This window comes from Crotalus tigris, unplaced genomic scaffold (genome assembly GCF_016545835.1).
Source record: "Crotalus tigris isolate CLP2741 ecotype Arizona unplaced genomic scaffold, ASM1654583v1 scf7180000018585.330925593:3314079, whole genome shotgun sequence".
In the NCBI taxonomy this organism is placed as follows: Eukaryota; Metazoa; Chordata; class Lepidosauria; order Squamata; family Viperidae; genus Crotalus; species Crotalus tigris.
The window spans coordinates 730,844-748,996 of NW_024097088.1; the positions used below are offsets into that span (position 1 = coordinate 730,844).

At 39.7% G+C, this 18,153-nt stretch overlaps 1 protein-coding gene across 4 annotated transcripts in view; it reads right to left on the reverse strand.

The window, feature by feature from the left end:
* AFF2 (AF4/FMR2 family member 2) overlaps nucleotides 1-18,153 on the reverse strand; it is a 216,356-nt gene that overhangs the window by 65,428 nt on the left and 132,775 nt on the right. The window lies entirely within an intron of this gene.

Genomic DNA, 18,153 nt, shown 5'->3' on the forward strand with positions numbered 1-18,153 from the left:
CTTCTCATTTCTGACGACTTCAGAATTACGTTGGGATGATTTAATTGATTTTGCACGATGTGAGGTTTAATGCCACACAAATGCGTCCATATGAAAGTGAGATTTTCCTTTCTCTCTCTGCTATTTTGCATTTCACGTATTTCTTCAACCCACCCACCCAAACAACTGAAACCTTGTTGAATCAGAAGCAGTTCTTGAGTTAAGTCTGGCAGGACCTTGGATAGCTCCAAAGTTCTCAACTCATCCCAACGTTCATGTTACTAATGACAGGGAGACTAATTTTGAGTACTGCTGCCCAGTTATGGGCCTCAGTAGTTTCACATTATTATACAACTATGTTCACCTTTGGGTTCTGCCCTCTTATATTGCCAGCCAGCGGTCTTTCCAGCTGGCTAAAAGGACATTTTAAAAAAATCAGCTAGGAAACAGACCTCTTTCTTATTCACTTTCTTCCTCCTTATATTTTTTTTCTTACGTTTGTGAGCGTATGTGTGAGAGAGATAGATAAAGAGAGGGGGAGAGAGAGAGGAGAGAGAGAGAAAGACACACCCAGAGAGAAGGTTCTTGTGCTAAAACACTGGCCAAATTGTCCTTTGGATCAGTGAAGAAAAGGGAATGGTGACAAGGCTTCATGATACCTTGTCTGCAAAAGACAAAAAAAGTAATCCCAAAACTAGGAGAACTCTCCAGTGAGAAATTTCTTGTCTCAAAGCTCCTGTTGAAGAAATACAGGCTGAGGTCAAGAGAGGAATCAGCCTAGAATCATTATGTTCCCACACGTAATCAAAGTCCAACCCCTCTTGAATTCCATTGATTCCTATCTAGAGCCAATTTAATGCTATTAGTTGACCGGATCCTTGTTCTTATGAAAGAGCAATAAATTAATGTAACTAATTAGTTACTTTAACTGGAGCTTAACCTGTGATCCTGATTTTTCACGCCTGACACTCCAAAGAAACTGCTGTAAATTTGCATTTCTTTTTTCTCCCCCCCCCCCCAAAAACAAAGGCTGAGCTACTCGGCCAAGCTTCCCAACTTGCACACAAACCCACGGTTTCATGGTACACGACGGGCTGTTTCGGATCAACACAACTTCTATGTGTGGAAGCAGAACCAGAATGCCAACCTGGAAGTCATCTCATTTTCCTTTGGAGAAAACCCAATTTTATTTTCATGCACGGTAATTGCTTTACTAGACTAGTGAAACATAGCAACCCTCTCCAGGTAATGTCAAAAAAGTTGTTTGTTTGTTTGTTTTTTAAAAGGGAGCATTGTGAAGGGAAATGGCCATGTGAGATTAATGGCATTTTCTTAATTCTCGGCCTCACCTTAAGACATTGGATTGATGCAAACGAGTGAATAAAAGTATATACCAATACTTTTTCTCCCAGGAAGTGGAATCTGGATAAAATTGGGTTCATAATAAGTGAACATGGACCCTGCATATTAAAATAGTGCCAGAAGGCCAGCTTTATTTCGCTTTTACTTCTAGTAAACCTTGCTAAGCCTTGAGAAATTACAGTGCCGCAAGCAAGACCTATAGAATGGAACTAGGGAGACATTGGACCGAGACACTGAATCTGCAGAAGTGCAGGACCTCCAGCCCCAAACTGACCAATGTTATGCCCGTAAGGATTGTGAATTGTCTAGATTTTCTGATTCATAACTTATCAACAGCCTTCACCCCCCCCCCCCTTAGAGCAGAAGTCCTCAACCTTGCCAACTTTAAGACTTGTGGACTTCAATTCCCAGAATTCTAAATCATAAATATCTGGTTTGTTTGTTTGTTTATGGCCCAAGGCCAAACCATAACACTGAAATTCTGGGAGTTGAAGTCCACAAGTCTTAAAGTTGCCAAGGTTGAGGACCCCTGCCTTAGAGCATGAGAAATGCCAAAGACCGTCAGCTTAAGGAGAAGTGACATCTACCCATCCCAGGTCCTTGGGAAGGGCTCGACAGGTGGATAAAAATGCCAGATCCAATCCAAATACGGTAGCCCTCGGCTTACAGCGATTCATTTATTGACCCTTCTAAGTTACAACTGAGAAAAGTGACTTATGAACATTTTTCACACAGCATCCCCGCAATGTAAATAAGATTTACATTCAGATGCTTGACAACTGACTCACATTTAGGATGGTTGCAGCATCCTGGACGTCACCTGATTCCCTTTGGTGACCTTCTGACAAGCAAAGTCAATGGGGGAAGGCCAATTCACTTAAGAACTGTGTTATTAATTTAACAACTGCTGCGATTCACTTCACAACTGTGGTGAGAAAGGTCGTAAAGCGGGGCAAAGCTCACTTAGCAAATATCTCACTTAGGAACAGAAACTTGTCCAGGACTACCTGTACAATATAAATATCTGGTTTGTTTGTTTATTTATGGCCCAAGACCAAAGCACAACATTGAAATTCAGCACACCGTTAATACTTTACAGACTATAAAATAAATCTTCCTATAAAATTAGCAATTCATTGGAAGCACCAAATCATTTGCAGATCGATGACTTTTTTCACCGATTTTGTAAGCTCTTTCATGCATTATTTAGGAACGGCGTACGAATTCAGTTGAGCAGATGCCCGGATTAAAAACAAAAAAACAAAAAACACGAGTACTGGGCTACTTTGAACAGGAGGCAAGTCTGGACCCATCTGTGGTAAACAATGATCAACAAGAAGTGGTCAAACCACGATCCCAGTCACAAGGGCAATTTGATTCGATGTCCACTGTCTTTTCTATGATTCTAAGACATTAAACTACATGCTGCATGCTGCATTGGTTTAATTTTGGCTTGGCTAGATGACTGAAGTCAAACATTGTGGTTTAATCAACAAATATGGTTTAACCAACCCATAGCTTGGAGCAACGAATTTATTCTCTCCCGTCAATCTTTCTAAGATAAAGTTGACTTGCCGTTCATTGCAAGGTTTGCCAGAGAATAAGAACTAATTGCACAGGGAATACAATCCTATGTAATGTGAAAATAAAATAAACATTCAAAAAGATAAATGAAAACATATTTCTTCGGCTTTTTAGGACATGTTTTTTATTTGGAGACTTGCTTTCTTTGGCAGACTCCATCAATATAATACAGACTGATAACCTGATTGAAAAATTAGATCCTATTGTTTTATAAGGGGTTCCAGGCTGTCTGAGTAAATTTTTATTCCTAAGAAGCCAAGCAAGGCTTGGATTTCCCTGGGCGATTCAAACAATTTTTTTATTATTTTTTTAAGAAAATATACTTGGCTAAAGCCTCAAGTTTGTTCTACTTGCAATCCAGAATTCTCTTCACTGTTTTGAATTATGGGTCTGAAGAAAAAAACAAAACAGCCCTCTTTTAAACATTTCTCAGGATGTATACAGTCTTTAGCTCTTTCGATATATTCTGCAAAATTAAGATTTTAAAAATCGACTTCCACCAACCCCATTTGGACTGAAGTACAAAATGGCATGTCATTCCCTACATCTTCTCAAGAGCTGTTTCCACTGAATTCTGGGGTCTGTTTGGTTATCTAATGAAATATTTTGACACCTGGAGAATAGTAACGATGGGGACAAAATGATCCCTAACTAGAGCTCAAAATCAATGGGCATCTAAATCAAAGATGAAGCTGTGTGATCCGCTTTGGCCTTCTTTCCTAGCACTTACAAATAAAAAATAAATAAAAACAATAAAATAAAATAAAATACAGTTTATGTGACTCTTTAAAGAACATGACATATAACATAGAAGAATAGATCTGGAAGGGACCTTGGAGGTCTTCTAGTCCAACCCCCTGCTCAGGTAGGAGATCCTATATCATTTCAGACAAAAGGTTGTCCAATCTCTTTTTAAAAACCTCCAGTGTTGGAGCACCCACAACTTCTGAAGGCAAGCTGTTCCACTGATTGATTGTTCTAATTGTCAAGAAATTTCTCCTTAATTCTAGGTTTCCTTCTTCCCTTGGTTAGTTTCTATCCGTTGTTTCTCCTCTTGCCTTTTGGTGCTTTGGAAAATCATTTGACACCTCCCCTCGTCTTTATAGGAGCCCCTCAAATATTGGACCATTGCTATCATGTCTCTTTCTTTTTCACTAGACTAGACATACCCAATTCCTGCAATCATTCCTCTTGTGTTTTAGCCTCCAGCCCCCTAATCATTCCCGTTGTTCTTCTCTGCACTCTTTCCAGAGTCTCAACATCTTTTTTTATATTGTGGTGACCAGAACTGGAAGCAGTATTATTCCAAGTGGGGTCTTCCTAAGGCTTTATAAATGGTACTAGAGTCATCGATTGGTGAACAGATCAGCCTTTAGGAATGATTTTAGGAAGGCATACCTTATGGTGAGACGGGTGGCATAGAAATTTAATAAGCCAGTAAAAAATGCTGTCTTTTCTCTGAGGAATTCTGAGGAAGCTTCTCCTCCCCATCCCTGGAGGACAGCCAAAAGAGGTATTAGCAATGAAACGTAGGCGCTACAGACAATGATGATTGCTGAGAGACAATTGCCATTCAGAAAACAGCTGTTCCATAGAATGCTTTCTTTCCTAGCCTATCATTCTTAATTGGGCCACTGAAGTGACTCAGGGAGGATAAAGCTACTGATGGCAATTAGTGACGATGGCTGTATACTGCCTTTAAAATGGGGGAGGGGGGGTTGTGACACATCTTGCAGTATTCTGGGAATCACAACAGAGGACAACACCGCACTCATCTCTGACGTGTGGATTTTCCACTGATAATCTGCTTCACCTGCTCTGGGAAAAGAAGGCTAAACTCAGGTGGCCTCTTCTAAAGCTCTTTCCTTCCCTTTTTTTAAAATAGCTCAATTAAGCATTTTGAAGACCTGTTCTGGAAATGCAAAATAAGTCATCCCTGGAACAGATTGGGGATGAAGATCTTCCAAATAAAGGAAGGTGGCCAATACTGAGAACAGTATCTTCTCTAGAAGCACAGGTAAGATGGTGGGTGGATGCTTATTAGACAGCACCCTAACATTTGGTGAAGCATAGATAGGAAAGGCAAGTTGTTGCAAGTTGGAGGCAAGGGTTTTGGTTATTCTCTTTGAGGAACTCATGGTCTTTCCACAGACTTGTAACGGACTTTCTAAAAAAGAAGATTCTCCTAGCTAATCAGATGTGCAGATCCCACATCTGAACTCTTTCTTATCATTAAGCCAGGGAGATCACTTTGGGAATATTTTCAAATATTGCAGACACTTCAATCCATCCCGAGGAGGGGGGGGGGAAACAAAAACAAATGCAGCATCTTTCCAATCAAGTAAGTCCTTTCCAGCTAGATTCATTGTTCTTCCTACAAGGATTTGGAACCGCCCTAGTTCCATAGAAAAAATTGAGTCTCTTCTGTCTGCTCGTGGTTTTTTCAAACAAAATAAAAGATTGCCCTTTGCCCTCAGGAGATAATTTTCTTTTTTTTCTTTCTTTTTTAATCGATCCTCTATCAGGAATGGATTGCCTTGGATCTGTCACTTGAGCCAATCACTTGACAGAGATAGCTACTATTGAGACTACAAGTGTTCCTTTCAAGCTATTTAACTTGACAGCTCCACAATAGTCATTTTCAATCCATAGAAAAATGGTGAGTTAGTAGTGATGGGAACGTAATAGAATCGCCTGACCTGTCACTCAGCTTCCCGTAAGTTCTCTCGGCGGGAAGTTCCTCCACAAAGCGCTGAAGATGAAGTGAGAGATGAACGTAGAGAATCGGAGCATTAACAGATACCCCAGAAGTCAACCCAAACCTCCTTGATCCACCGATTACGTGGCCTCCTACGCTACAAGAAGTAGAGCCATTACTCAGAAGAGGAAAACAGAGCTCAAAGGTGGGATGAAGAACAGTCATATTTCCTCGTGAGTAAATGTTGCCCCAGAAAGAAAGTACATTGATTGATTTAAAACAAAATTTTTAAAAAATGGGAATACAACTAAGTATGACTATGGGGACGTTGTGATGGTCGTATGTGTAAGAACGGGTTGTAAGTCCCTTTTTTTTTAGGGCTGTTGTAACTGCCAACTAAACAAATGGCTGTAGGTTGAGTAAGTTGAGTTGTAGAGTATTCCTAGACTTACAACAGATCATTTAATGACTGTTCAAAGTTACAACAGACCGTTTTTCACACAACTATTGCAGCATTCTCCCCCCTCCACACCCCATGGTCACATGATCAAACTTCAGATGCTTGGCAACTGTCTCGGATTTATGATGGTAGCAGATGTCCCAGGGTCACGCGATTCCCTTTTGTGACCTTCTGACAAGCAAAGTCAAGTGGGAAGCCGGCTTCACTTAATGTGTTGTTGCTCAGTTAACAACTGCAGTGATCAGCTTGGCAAGAAAGGTTGTAACGTGGGGCCAAACCCGTTGAACAAATGTCTCGTTTAGCAACATACATTTGGGGCTCAACTGTGAACGTAAGTTCACCTGTGTCGACAATGATGGTTGAAGCCCATAGATTTCTCCCTTCCTTGGACTTTCCCAAATGTCATCTTTTCCTTAACCATTCTTTGGTTTTTTTTTATAGAAATTATGGTATTTCATGAAAAGCTTAGGTATTGTTTGGGGAAGAGGAGGCGAGCGTCTAATCTCGCGGCAGCTAATACAAAGCTTTATTTGATTTATTCAGCAATCTTTCTAAATCTGCTTTTATGTTTTATTTGATTCCAGCCATTAACCTCTGTGAGGAAGTAATGCTAAAATATACATCATATCAGCATACCACATTAATCTGCATAAATCAAACCTGCTTGGAGGCTGTTTTGGGTTAACGGTGCAGCCCAGAAAGAGAGAGATGGAGAGATTAGAGTAGTTCTGCTTATAAGGTTTCTAGGAAAGTCACTTTTCCCCTCCTGAGTCCCTGGCAGGCATACAAATGTTCTCAGCTTAAAAAAATGTTATGTTTAAATTAACTGCATCATCATTAACATGGTTTTATGTTTTCAATTTCAGGACGAGAAATTGCATCTTACGCCGAGTATTTCCTCCGTATGATTGATTTCAAGTTGGAGAATTGGAAAGGGGAATTCATTTGGCACAGAGTGTACAGCTGAGGACCGGTTCCCTGGCAAATGTAGAAGTCCCTTGAAACAACAACCCAACAACAGTAATATGGAAATTTAATTTCTCTTTAAGAAGCTGAAGGAGACTCACTATCAATTCTGAAATACTCTTTTTAACATAAATTTCTTTTTTTTTTCCTCCCAAGCTATAAGGAAATTGGTGCCAGAAACTTCATTTGGAGTCTGTAACTGGACTGTAATGTTTCTAGGAGTGGGAGAAATGGTGATATTCCTTCTTTTCTTCCTTCCTTCCTTCCTTCCTTCCTTCCTTCCTTCCTTCCTTCCTTCCTTCCTTCCTTCCTTCCTTCCACCAGCCTTAAAAAGTTAATTGATGGACTTCAGAGAAGACATCTAACCTTCAACCTATGGTCACAGAGGTAATCCTTGACTTATGACTGTAATGAGTCTAAAATTATGGCCCTAAAGGTTCTAAACTGAGGCACCCACGTGACCAGAAGTACATTTCCAGCCTTTTTGGTGATATCTGTTAAGGGGATGCCATGTTGGTTAAGCAAACAAGTTGGTTAAATGTAACACTCTGCTTGCTGGGTGAATCCATTCATTTGAACAGGGGTTGTTTTGCCTCAAGTGGGCAGAAAACCCATCAGAAATCATGGTCACGAATCATGAACAAGTCATGAACACCACAACAGGTCATAAAGCTGATCCACCTGACCTGCAGACAGAGGACCATGGGGTGGTGGTGGTGGTGATGCAACTGTTCATGATGGCCAAGGATGCTTGATGGGCTGTAAAGAACCTGTTCTGTGGCCATCATAACTTCAAATGGTTATAAAATGGCCTGCCATTAAGTGAGGACTATCTGGAGGCTGAAAAGCAACTCCATTTCAACAATGCACTGAGTTTGCCACTTAGGCTGGAGAAGTTCATAATAAAATCCAGGATGTTTCTATACCCAGGTGTGTCTTCAATCTACTTCTGATCCAAAGAATTTGGGGAATTAGTTAGGACCATTAATTGCTGGGGGCAGTCCAGAAAGAGGGACAATGCCATTGTATAAGCAGGCTAAGCAGTCAACTGCTCTTTGGTAACTGTCTTTTTTTTAAAAATGGGTGATGTTTTTATTCTTTCATGGGGGGGGAGAAACCCCCCCAAAACAAAGCATAAAGTTTCAACTGCAGATCTCTCCTTTGCACAAATCCAGAGAGTCAGGGGAGAGAGGAGGGGGACAGAACTATTGATCCAGTAGATTCTAATAGCTCTTCAAGCTGCTCCCATCCATCATTTGAATGCATATTCAATGAGCTTTAATCGGCAAATTTGTCACATTTGGAAGCCATTATGCTTTAATGGATTTATTGTGTTTGTTTAGTGGTTTTTTAAATATGATGCATAGACTCTGCCTTGCTTGCTGCATATTCAGTCATTTGAATGGAGGCTTAAATTGGAGCATAAGGCAACATTACTGCTAGTATGCAAACAAGGTGGTCTCTGGTGGGGTCCCCATTGTTACTTTTCAAACAAGCATTCTAAAGAGAGGCAACAGCTATATAAATAATTGCAACATTTGGACAGGGATTGGATCTAATGTATATGTACTGGCTTAAATGTAGACAGAACATATGTTCAGTCCTGGATTCAGACGCAAACAAAGCATTTATGACATTTCAAGAGTGTTAGGCTGACATGGGGATTATTGTGCATCTGAATTGGAGGGAGAGAGGGAGAGAGGGAGAGAGAAGAAGACATCAATTTCACCAGCTCAGATGTTTAGAAAATCTCTTGAAGTCATCACTTTGCTGACACTGGTCAGCCTCAAAGGATACTTCTAGTGCTGGATATCCAGTCAACCAATAAAGCTCCTAGGGAGGTTGAGCTGAGAAAACAGCTGGATAGACAGACTGACAGACATAAGAGATCTAGTGTTGACTGTCATCTTGGCCATATTGGCTGGCAGTGTCCCTAGCATTTCAGATGAGGACCGCTCCCAATGTTTCTTGAAGATGGATCTTCTTAAGTTCTACAATGGTTTCCAACACTTTATGATCTGATGAACATCATTTGGCCTGCACTAATTCAGTAGTGTCTAACTTTGGCAACTTTGGCAACTTTAAGACTTGTGGACTTCAATTCCTAGAATTCCCCAGCCAGCATGGCTGGTTGAGGAATTCTGGGAGTTGGACATTCCTGGTCTAATTCCTTCTTTATATACTTACTTAGAAACAATGGTTGGAAACTGACCAAAGAGAGAAACAACCTGGAATTAAGGAGAAACTTCCTAAAAGTGAGGACAATTAACTGGAGGGACAGCTTGCTCTCCAAAATTGGGGGCCCTCTATCACTGGAGGTTTTTAAGAATAGGCTGAACAGTCATTTGTCTGAGATGGTATAGGTTCTCCTGCTTGAGCAGGGGGCTGGACTAGAAGACCTACAAAATCCCTTCCATATTCTATTCTATTCTATTCTATTCTATTCTATTCTATTCTATTCTATTCTATTCTATTCTATTCTATTCTATTCTATTCTATTCTATTCTAGTCTAGTCTAGTCTAGTCTAGTCTAGTCTAGTCTAGTCTAGTCTAGTCTAGTCTAAAGAGCTGTGATGGTGCAGTCGTCAGAATGCAGTATGCAGGGTAACTTTGCTCATATCACCAGGAGTTCAATTCCTTCAATTCTGACCAGCTCAAGGTTGACTCAGCCTTCCGTCCTTCTGAGGTCGGTAAAATGAGGACCCAGATTGTGGGGGGCAATAGGCTGATTCTGTAAACTGCTTAGCTAGGGCTGTAAAGCACTCTGAAGCGGTATATAAGTAAGTGCTAAGTGCAGTTAGCTCATATTTATCAATAAAAGCATTTTTTCCATCTTCTTGCAGCCTCTTTATCTTTATTTTTTTTTCCAAGCATCAGAATCTTCTCATCCTTGCATTATGGATCCAAAATATTTAGCTTGAGCTTTATTATTATTATTATTATCACTGTCTGTCCAGTTTTATTTTCCTTAGTATGAATGCTTTCTCTTTTTTTTCTTGCAGACCAAAATATTTACAAACGTTTTTTCAAGTACCACTGTTCAGAGGCATTGATTTTTCTTCAGGCTTTCTGATGGTTCAGCTTTCACAGTGAAAGCAAAGATGCTGTATTAGAGTTTCTCTCTGTTGGGCAAACAATTTGCCATCGAAAGAGATTGCTTAGTTCATAAAACACTTAGCAATGGTTGTCAACCATGATCTTCAACAACTAGGTCGGTGAAATCATGTACTACAACTTAGCATTTCAGGCAAACAATTAGGAGTGCGATACCCAACAATCTCTGAACGTTTTCTGTGTCATTTCTGACCTTGCACTCATCAGAGCCAAGCAATACCATTTCTATTTATCCACACAGCTCACAATGTAGACTATGACACTGCAGGAATTAAAACAGCAGCTGGATTCAGTTGCCCCAAAGATGCTTTTTTTCACAAGGCAACTGGACTTTCTGTTTTTTCTTGGAAGATGTTCTTCTTCAGCTCCCTGGATGATTCAGTTGTCCAACTGTTGCAACCATTGGGTAACATTAACTGCCCTATGAATGTGACTTCCTTTATTAATTAGCTGAGACCCAGAACCAATCTTTATGCATTGAGACAACGCAGATTTTCTAGAGAAGTTACAATCCAAAAAGCAGACATAACTCAGAATCTTTTATGGCCTGCTAGAATTAGCCAGAACTTGGGTGGTGAATTTCTTCATGACATGCCACCATAGATGGGCATTCTCACAAAAGCAAACAGATTTGACAACAACAGATCTCCTTTATGATGCTAGTCTGTTAACTCGAGCCCTTACAGAGTTTTAGGAATTGCACCTTAGTGGTTTCCCTTTCATATGTGCATTTCATGCGTGCTCTAGGATGTGTTTATAAAGTCATGGTCTATATAAGCTCTGTGCTTATATAGACAGATGAACAGCGTATGTCAGAGGAGTGCGCCTTTGGGGACAATTTATTCCTTTTTATTTTTGTTTCTCTTAAAGACCAATTGAAGGATGATTTAGCTTAGTTCTTGGCCTAGAATCCTCTCATCTGCATTTGCTTTTCCTATCTGAAGGCCGCAATTATGAGATGAGAGGCTAGAATGGTGACATTCAAAGTGTATTTCTGTTTCTTTCTAAAGCTTCAAATGCCTCATTTGATGCCTTGAACTGCCTAGATGAATGCTTATAAAGAGAATTGGCTGAGTCTATTATCTAGAAGGACTCTTTACACATCTAATAAAGATATCACCAACAGGTTGAACTCAGTTCAACTCTGGATGATTTCATAGCTCCATCCACACAGTTTTACTGCCAGTATGGAAGTAATTTACTTTGATCTTCTGGCCCTTCTTAACATCTGAGTCCCATAAAGATTAACCTATTGGGCTATCTGCAAAGACAACCTTAGCTGTCAACTTAAAATCTGCCCCCTTTGAGAATTACTTACTTTTAGGGTAGTGTCATTCCTGGGCATCTCCCAGGTTCCCTCTGTCTCTTTAAATCACCCAGATAACTTTTCCTCCAGCTGATGACATCATAATAATGTCAACAGTTGGCAAACTACAGAAAACTATCTCTTTCCAAGTAGTTATGGCCTGTCTTCCTGTAACATGGCCATTCCACTTCCCAAAACATGGGGATCAAACAATAAGTATCACACTATCCAGATGAAGTCTATAGGGATGTTAATGGTTGGCCATTAAAAGTTGATTTAAAAAATAATGCAAAAACATTTCCTTTTGAAGAGAGCTCAAGCAGTACCAAAACCTCTGAATTTCACTGAAATCTTCTATGTTGAAAGAAACATCTAAAATAAATTTGTTCCCAAAATTAACCAAATGGAAACTTTCCTACACCCCAACAAGTGTTGTTTCATTCATCTGCCATGAGCCATTAACAACGTTTCTGTGGGCAGAGTCTCCATTTCTCAGCTAGATCCCATGGTTGTGTCCTCCTAGTTGTGGTATCCTGGTTATTCAATAACCTACCTGTGGAAGCTCACTTGAGATCCCACTGAGACTGGGGTCTCTGCTAATGCAATTTCCTAGAGTGGGACCCCATACCAAACCTTTCACTGATCTTGCAATTTAATATTGGATCATGAAACTTGCAAGGCAAATATATGTTATGGGACTTCCTTAATATATGTTTGGGTCTTCCTTAATTATACTCTCTAATGGTCTCTATCCTGGTTTTCTCAAACCTTTGCACTACTGAAGACTGGTCTGATCATGAGAAGACTTGATTCGATCCAATTAGGTCCTAGTACAGAGATCTAATATCATACGTCAGAACTGAACAACTAAAGATCCATTAAATCACATTTGCTGCACATGAAATCGGATCACATTTAGGTCCTGCCTTCATCCTGTTTAGATTTGGAAGGCAACCCCCTGTGCACACTTCAAAGACCAAGAATGGTCCTTCAAAGGTCCTCAACCTGAATGACGTAATGCCGCCCCACTTTCAATAAACGTTAACTCTCAATCCAGGTTTCGTGGTTAAGCTTTGTTGCTTTTACCTCACTGAGTCTTCTTTGAATCGCTTAAATTGGGCTGGGGCTGATTTGAATTTCATGCTACAGAACTCTTTCTGTTTTGAACCACAGCCGTTTTCACTTAAACACTAACCTAACCAAGATATAATCTTCTTTTGTTCTTTCCTTTCTTCCTTTCTTCTTCATCTTCTTTTTCCCTTTCCCCTCTTTTTTTAAAGTAATGGAGGAAAGCAGATTATTTCAATTAAGAGTCTGTCTGTGACAATTGTAAGCAATGTTTCTTCAGAGTTTGGAGCTGTAATTGCAGTTTTACATTTCTTTTCGGCACAGTGTCAGAATTTAATTTTCAAGGCATTATTGCCGAGGTAGCTTTTTAGCATTTTCAGCTGGTATTAAAAACCAGGGCAATAAGGAGCATCCGTTCCTCTTTAATATTAGAACAAAGACACCGCTAGACACAATTAAGATATTCTGAACATTAAAAGAATTGATAAAAAAAAATCCAGAAGATTCTCCAATATTTGATTTGGTAGACCAAGGATGGGTATACATTTCCATTGGAAAAAAAGGCCCTAGGTTAATGTGTGATTTAATCATGCAAAGTGTGGTGAGACATGAAAGAAAGTGGGACCATGAATTATTTCTCCTCCTCCTTTAACTTCTTTTTCACTTCCACACCCTGTCCAGGAAGTAAATTTGAAATCAGATTAATGGGAAGGACTTGATCAAAGTTTATGTCAGCTATGATTGTGCAATGCTTCAGATTCTAAAGGCTAAAAGGCTTGGATCATATACGAAGCAACTTCTTAAATCAAATATATGTTTTACTTGAATTGTGACACAGCTATGAAAAGCAGGTACTTAACCTTGGAAAAAGATCACTTAACACTTAACATTCCGTAGCATAGTTCCCCGGGAATCCATACAGATCGAAGTGCAGAACATCCATAATTTTCCAGTTGACCATCTTAGCTAATTCTCCAGCCAGACACCTCAATTCCTATTAGTATTTGGCCACGGGGTCAGGTGGAAAATTCTGTCAGCCCTTCCAGGTAAACCAGACAGGAAACATGACCAGATGAGCTAATTCTGTAAACAGAATTTTGTAGGCCTAAAAATACAAATCTCCTACTGTTACTTTTAACGCCTGATACGTTAGGGCAGATCCTTCTTACATTTTTTTTCTTTGCTTGCTAAGTATTTGTGAGCTTCTAACTTTATCTGATTATTCCCTGGGCAGTACCTCTTCCCCTCATCCTTCAAGGGGATTCCCACATACAAATATATCTTCAAAATGGGAGCCACTTGATCTGCTAACAGTATGAATTGTTTTGGGGTGATATATCATAAGCATGGTCTCTGTATGTGTTCTCTCAACTGGGCCTCTTTTTCTTGCCCCATTTAACACATTACTTAGGCCAGAGATATAAATTATTCAGGACTTGGTTGTTAACGTATAACCGAATTAAATCTCCCCTTGTCACAGAATCTTTTAAAGTAATTTATAAACATCCTGAGAGCAGGCCATTTATTAGGTGAGGCTAGCAAATATTTTATTTTGATGGGAAAGTTTAAAAGCAAGTGAGCCACTAAATAATGAAAACAAATTAAGAGACTTGTTTGGAAATTAGTTTGAGGAATGGCTTCATCTGCCGAGGCACACTGATCTTAATTATTTGTCTTCAATAAATATTGCCTAAGCTGCTTATTAATATTATATTTGCATTGAAAGCTTACTGGTGAACCTATTCTGGGCAATGGGTGTATATTTATGAAGTGGAAATATATCTTTCTGAATCTCTCCATCGCTGAAGAGACATCCTCTTGAGATACATAGCTACTGTTCTCAGCAGCCATTTTAACAGATGTAACAGTTGGAAAGGACCCTGGAGGTCTCCTAGTCCAACCTCCTACTTAAGCAGGAGACCTTACACCATTTCAGACAAATGGTTGTCCAATCTTAAAATCTCCAGTGATGGACCACCCACAACTTCTGAAGGCAAGTTGTTCCACTGATTAATTGGTCTAACTGTCAGGAAATTTATCCTTAATTCTAGGTTGCTTCGCTCCTTGATTTTCCTCACCATCCCTTTGTGAGGGCATCCTCTTTTCTCATAAGAACCCAACAAATCTAGGATCAGATTACAAATATGTGGCGATTTCATTCACTGTAAAATATCTGATCAGAGAGGCTGCCTTGAGAATAAATTTCAAGAAAACGGAAGTACATGAGAACAGTTGCGCAGGTGGCTTCAGCCAACGGATTCTTCTTCAGGCATGGTTTCATATTTCCACATTTTTTCACCTAAAAACCAATCAAATAAATCAGCAAATGAAAAGCAGGTTTTTACAGCTGTTGGAGCTTTTGAAGATAACCCTCTTTGCATATTGGCAAATTCTCTTGTTAGCTTTGAAGACGAGAAGTAGCCTATGAACAGCTTCCAAAGGCATCATACAGATCCTAACATCAGGAGATGTGACAAGTCTCTCATAAAACCACTTTAATAACGATAATACATCTCTAATAAAAAAAGGGAAATTTTGTATTCCTTTGGTTATTTCTGGTGACAAACAGCATGGAGGCCAGGAAGAAGAAAAAGTTTGAAGTTCAGAGGCTTAAAAGGGAATTCAAATGCCTCTCCTGGCTAAATTGCCACGTTTAATATTCCCTGTTAACTTTCAGAGATCATGACTACATTTTGCTTTGAATGTTCTGAATGGCATTTATTGATTGTTGTCACATTATCCGATATGAAAAGCGCAGAGTGAAAATCCTCTTGATAGCTTTTCAGTAGGAGATCTTGTCAAAGCATTTCAAAGAATGAATTACCCATAATTTGACTCATAAAGACGTTGCCAATTTTTATTGTTGTTGCTGTTGTTTTGGTGGCTTTGTTTTACTTTCTGGGCTCTCAAATGCTCTGTAGTGACATGATGAAGGAACACCACAAAGAAATGACACTTCTCTCAAGAGCGGTGGAGATCTTGAAGTCTGTTTCCATTTTCAAACGGGCTTCCCACAAGTATACTCACTCTTCAGAGTTGAGAATCTAGTGGCAATTATTGCTGAAAGCTGATAATGGCCAGCTGTTCGATATTCTTTGAATGTTTGAAAGATTGATGAAAACACCATCTTAATAAGGGTTTCTTGTAGTGTTGATAATGGATAATCCTGATCAAGGTGGTTGAAATGGATCTGATGGAGTAGTCAGGTGCAATATATAAAGGGACGGGGTGAATCATGAGAAATGAAATCTGAACACACCTGGAAGACATTGGATTGGTAAGTCTACAATCCCAAAGGTGTTTTTTCAAGAGGCAACGGACTCGCTTTGTTTTTCCTTGAAGATACTTCGCTTCTCATCCAAGAGAAGTGTTGTGTTAGTGTAGATCCATTTGTTTTTATTGGGGGATCAGAGGGAGATTTTATTTTTAGGCTGTCAGGTATTTCATTGTTGTAAACTGCCTAGGGTGGTAAATAAGTCTGCAGTAAACCCATAAACAGTAAATAAAGGGTGGTGATCATAGAAATATAAAGATCAGAACTCTAGTTATCTGAACAAATCTTGTATCAAGCCCAGCTATGCCACCCACTATCTATAAAGGCTTAAAATCATATCCTCTCCCCTGAATTTTCTAAACTAAGGAAGAATGAAGGGTAACTAGCAAATAAATGGGATTTTATAAGTATAGCATTTAACAGTAACTTTCCATCATATGATCCAGACGTTAAGCGGGTATGTTGGCCAGTCACATCCATCAAAGTCACACCAATATGGCACCAGCTCCCAATAAGCAGAGCTGGAAAACTGAATTGAACAAGACAAGGTTTCCAAACTCAATGCATCCAGTCCTCTGCAGAAATTCTCTGAAACTGCCTGAACAATTCATCACCAGAACAAAAAGAAGTCAAGAAATCACCTTTCTTGGATGCTGAAAATAAGAACAAGCCTATATTTTGGCTTTGGCTACCTAAATCCTCTGCTACATGTTTATTGCAATATTCTTATTAAAATTGGTGGGTGGGCAGGGGTTTTCAATAGACGCCAACTGCTGTGAAATTTACTACCCGGAGGCATGAAGGCGCCAAGCCCATTAAATAAAATAACTATCCATAACTCTCTGCAAGGCAAGACAGTGCGTTTCTTTGCGACACAGCATCATGGCTCAACAGTGAAAATCAGAAAGACACCTTGAATCCCCAGCCATCCTCTCCTTCAAGTCTGTATCTTTCCCCCCCCCCCTGCAAATCAGTATTCTTTTTGTAAAACACGGCAAAATAGAAATGACAGGGAGTGCTTTATTTCCCTCATGTTGACTGCTAGTCTGCCTATCAAAAAATATTAACACAAATGGATGGAGTCTGTCTGCTCAAGCCCACAATCCCAGAACATCCCATCGCTAGAAGCGAGAGATGATTGGCATTCTAAGTCTATGTTTTGGGTTCCCTTGACATGCTGGGGAATTCTCCAGTACAAGGTAGTTTAAGACAGGTAACAACAAGAAGGAAGGAATCAGACTTCTGCCCTCAGGCAGACCCAGTAGGCCAAAAGGAGAGAAAAATAATAATAATAAGGTCTGGTAGCTACAGAAATTGTGAAGAGGTAGAAACACAGTCCTGTCAAAGGATTCTTAAGTTGTAGCAAGATTCTGTCTTTCTTTTGCCAAATACCTGCATCTTTTGGTCCAGGATGGTCCTGCCACCCATTGGTGCTATCTACGAGGATTTTTGTGCTGCAGCTCATATCAACTATCCAGTGACCGCCCAACAGGTCAGTCTCCAAGCCATAAACTGCTCCTTTTTGTCCCAGCAAGGTTGAGTCTAACTTATCAAACCAACCGCTTTAAACGTGATTGTAAAAGTCTTTTACCAGAAATAAATACTGTATATCAGTGCATGTGAAACAAAGTCAAACGGTAACTTATGTAGCTTAATGCGGATCTGAATCCAGATTTCCCCGGTCTTAACCCAGATCAAACATGGTAGACATGCATCAATTTCATCCTTAAACACTGTTTAAATTCCTCGAAGCCTGGTTCTCCACCAATAAGTCAATAAACAGACACATTGACACCGACCCAATCTACCAACCACTGAGAACTACTTCAATCCTGAAGGCAGCATTTAAAATGAACAAACAGGGACCCCACCCCACAGCAAAAATCACAACCCCCCACAAAAGAAACCAGGCCACATCTCAACAACATCCATTCATCCAAACAAGCCAAAACCAGACCCGAAACCAGACTGTGACTCGGAGGCAACCAACCAAACAAACACCATTTGCATCACACAGATGATATTTAAACATCAAGGACTATAGCCCAGCAACAAGAAACAGCCAATCAAATAACCAGAAACCAGACCATGACTCAGCAACATCAGGACAAATAACACCCACTTCAATTCACATCTGTACAAAAAGGTATTTAAAGGCCAATGCTCTGACAGATGATCACAATTCAAAGTGCACTGAAGGCCCAAGTCATCCCTAATATAACTTACAATTTCCCCACTTAATTCCATATTTTTTAATTAAACATTTAAATTTGTACTGCTCAACTAATAATATCAGTCAATACGGTCTATATGATGCCTAAATGGATTTTAAAAACACTGGT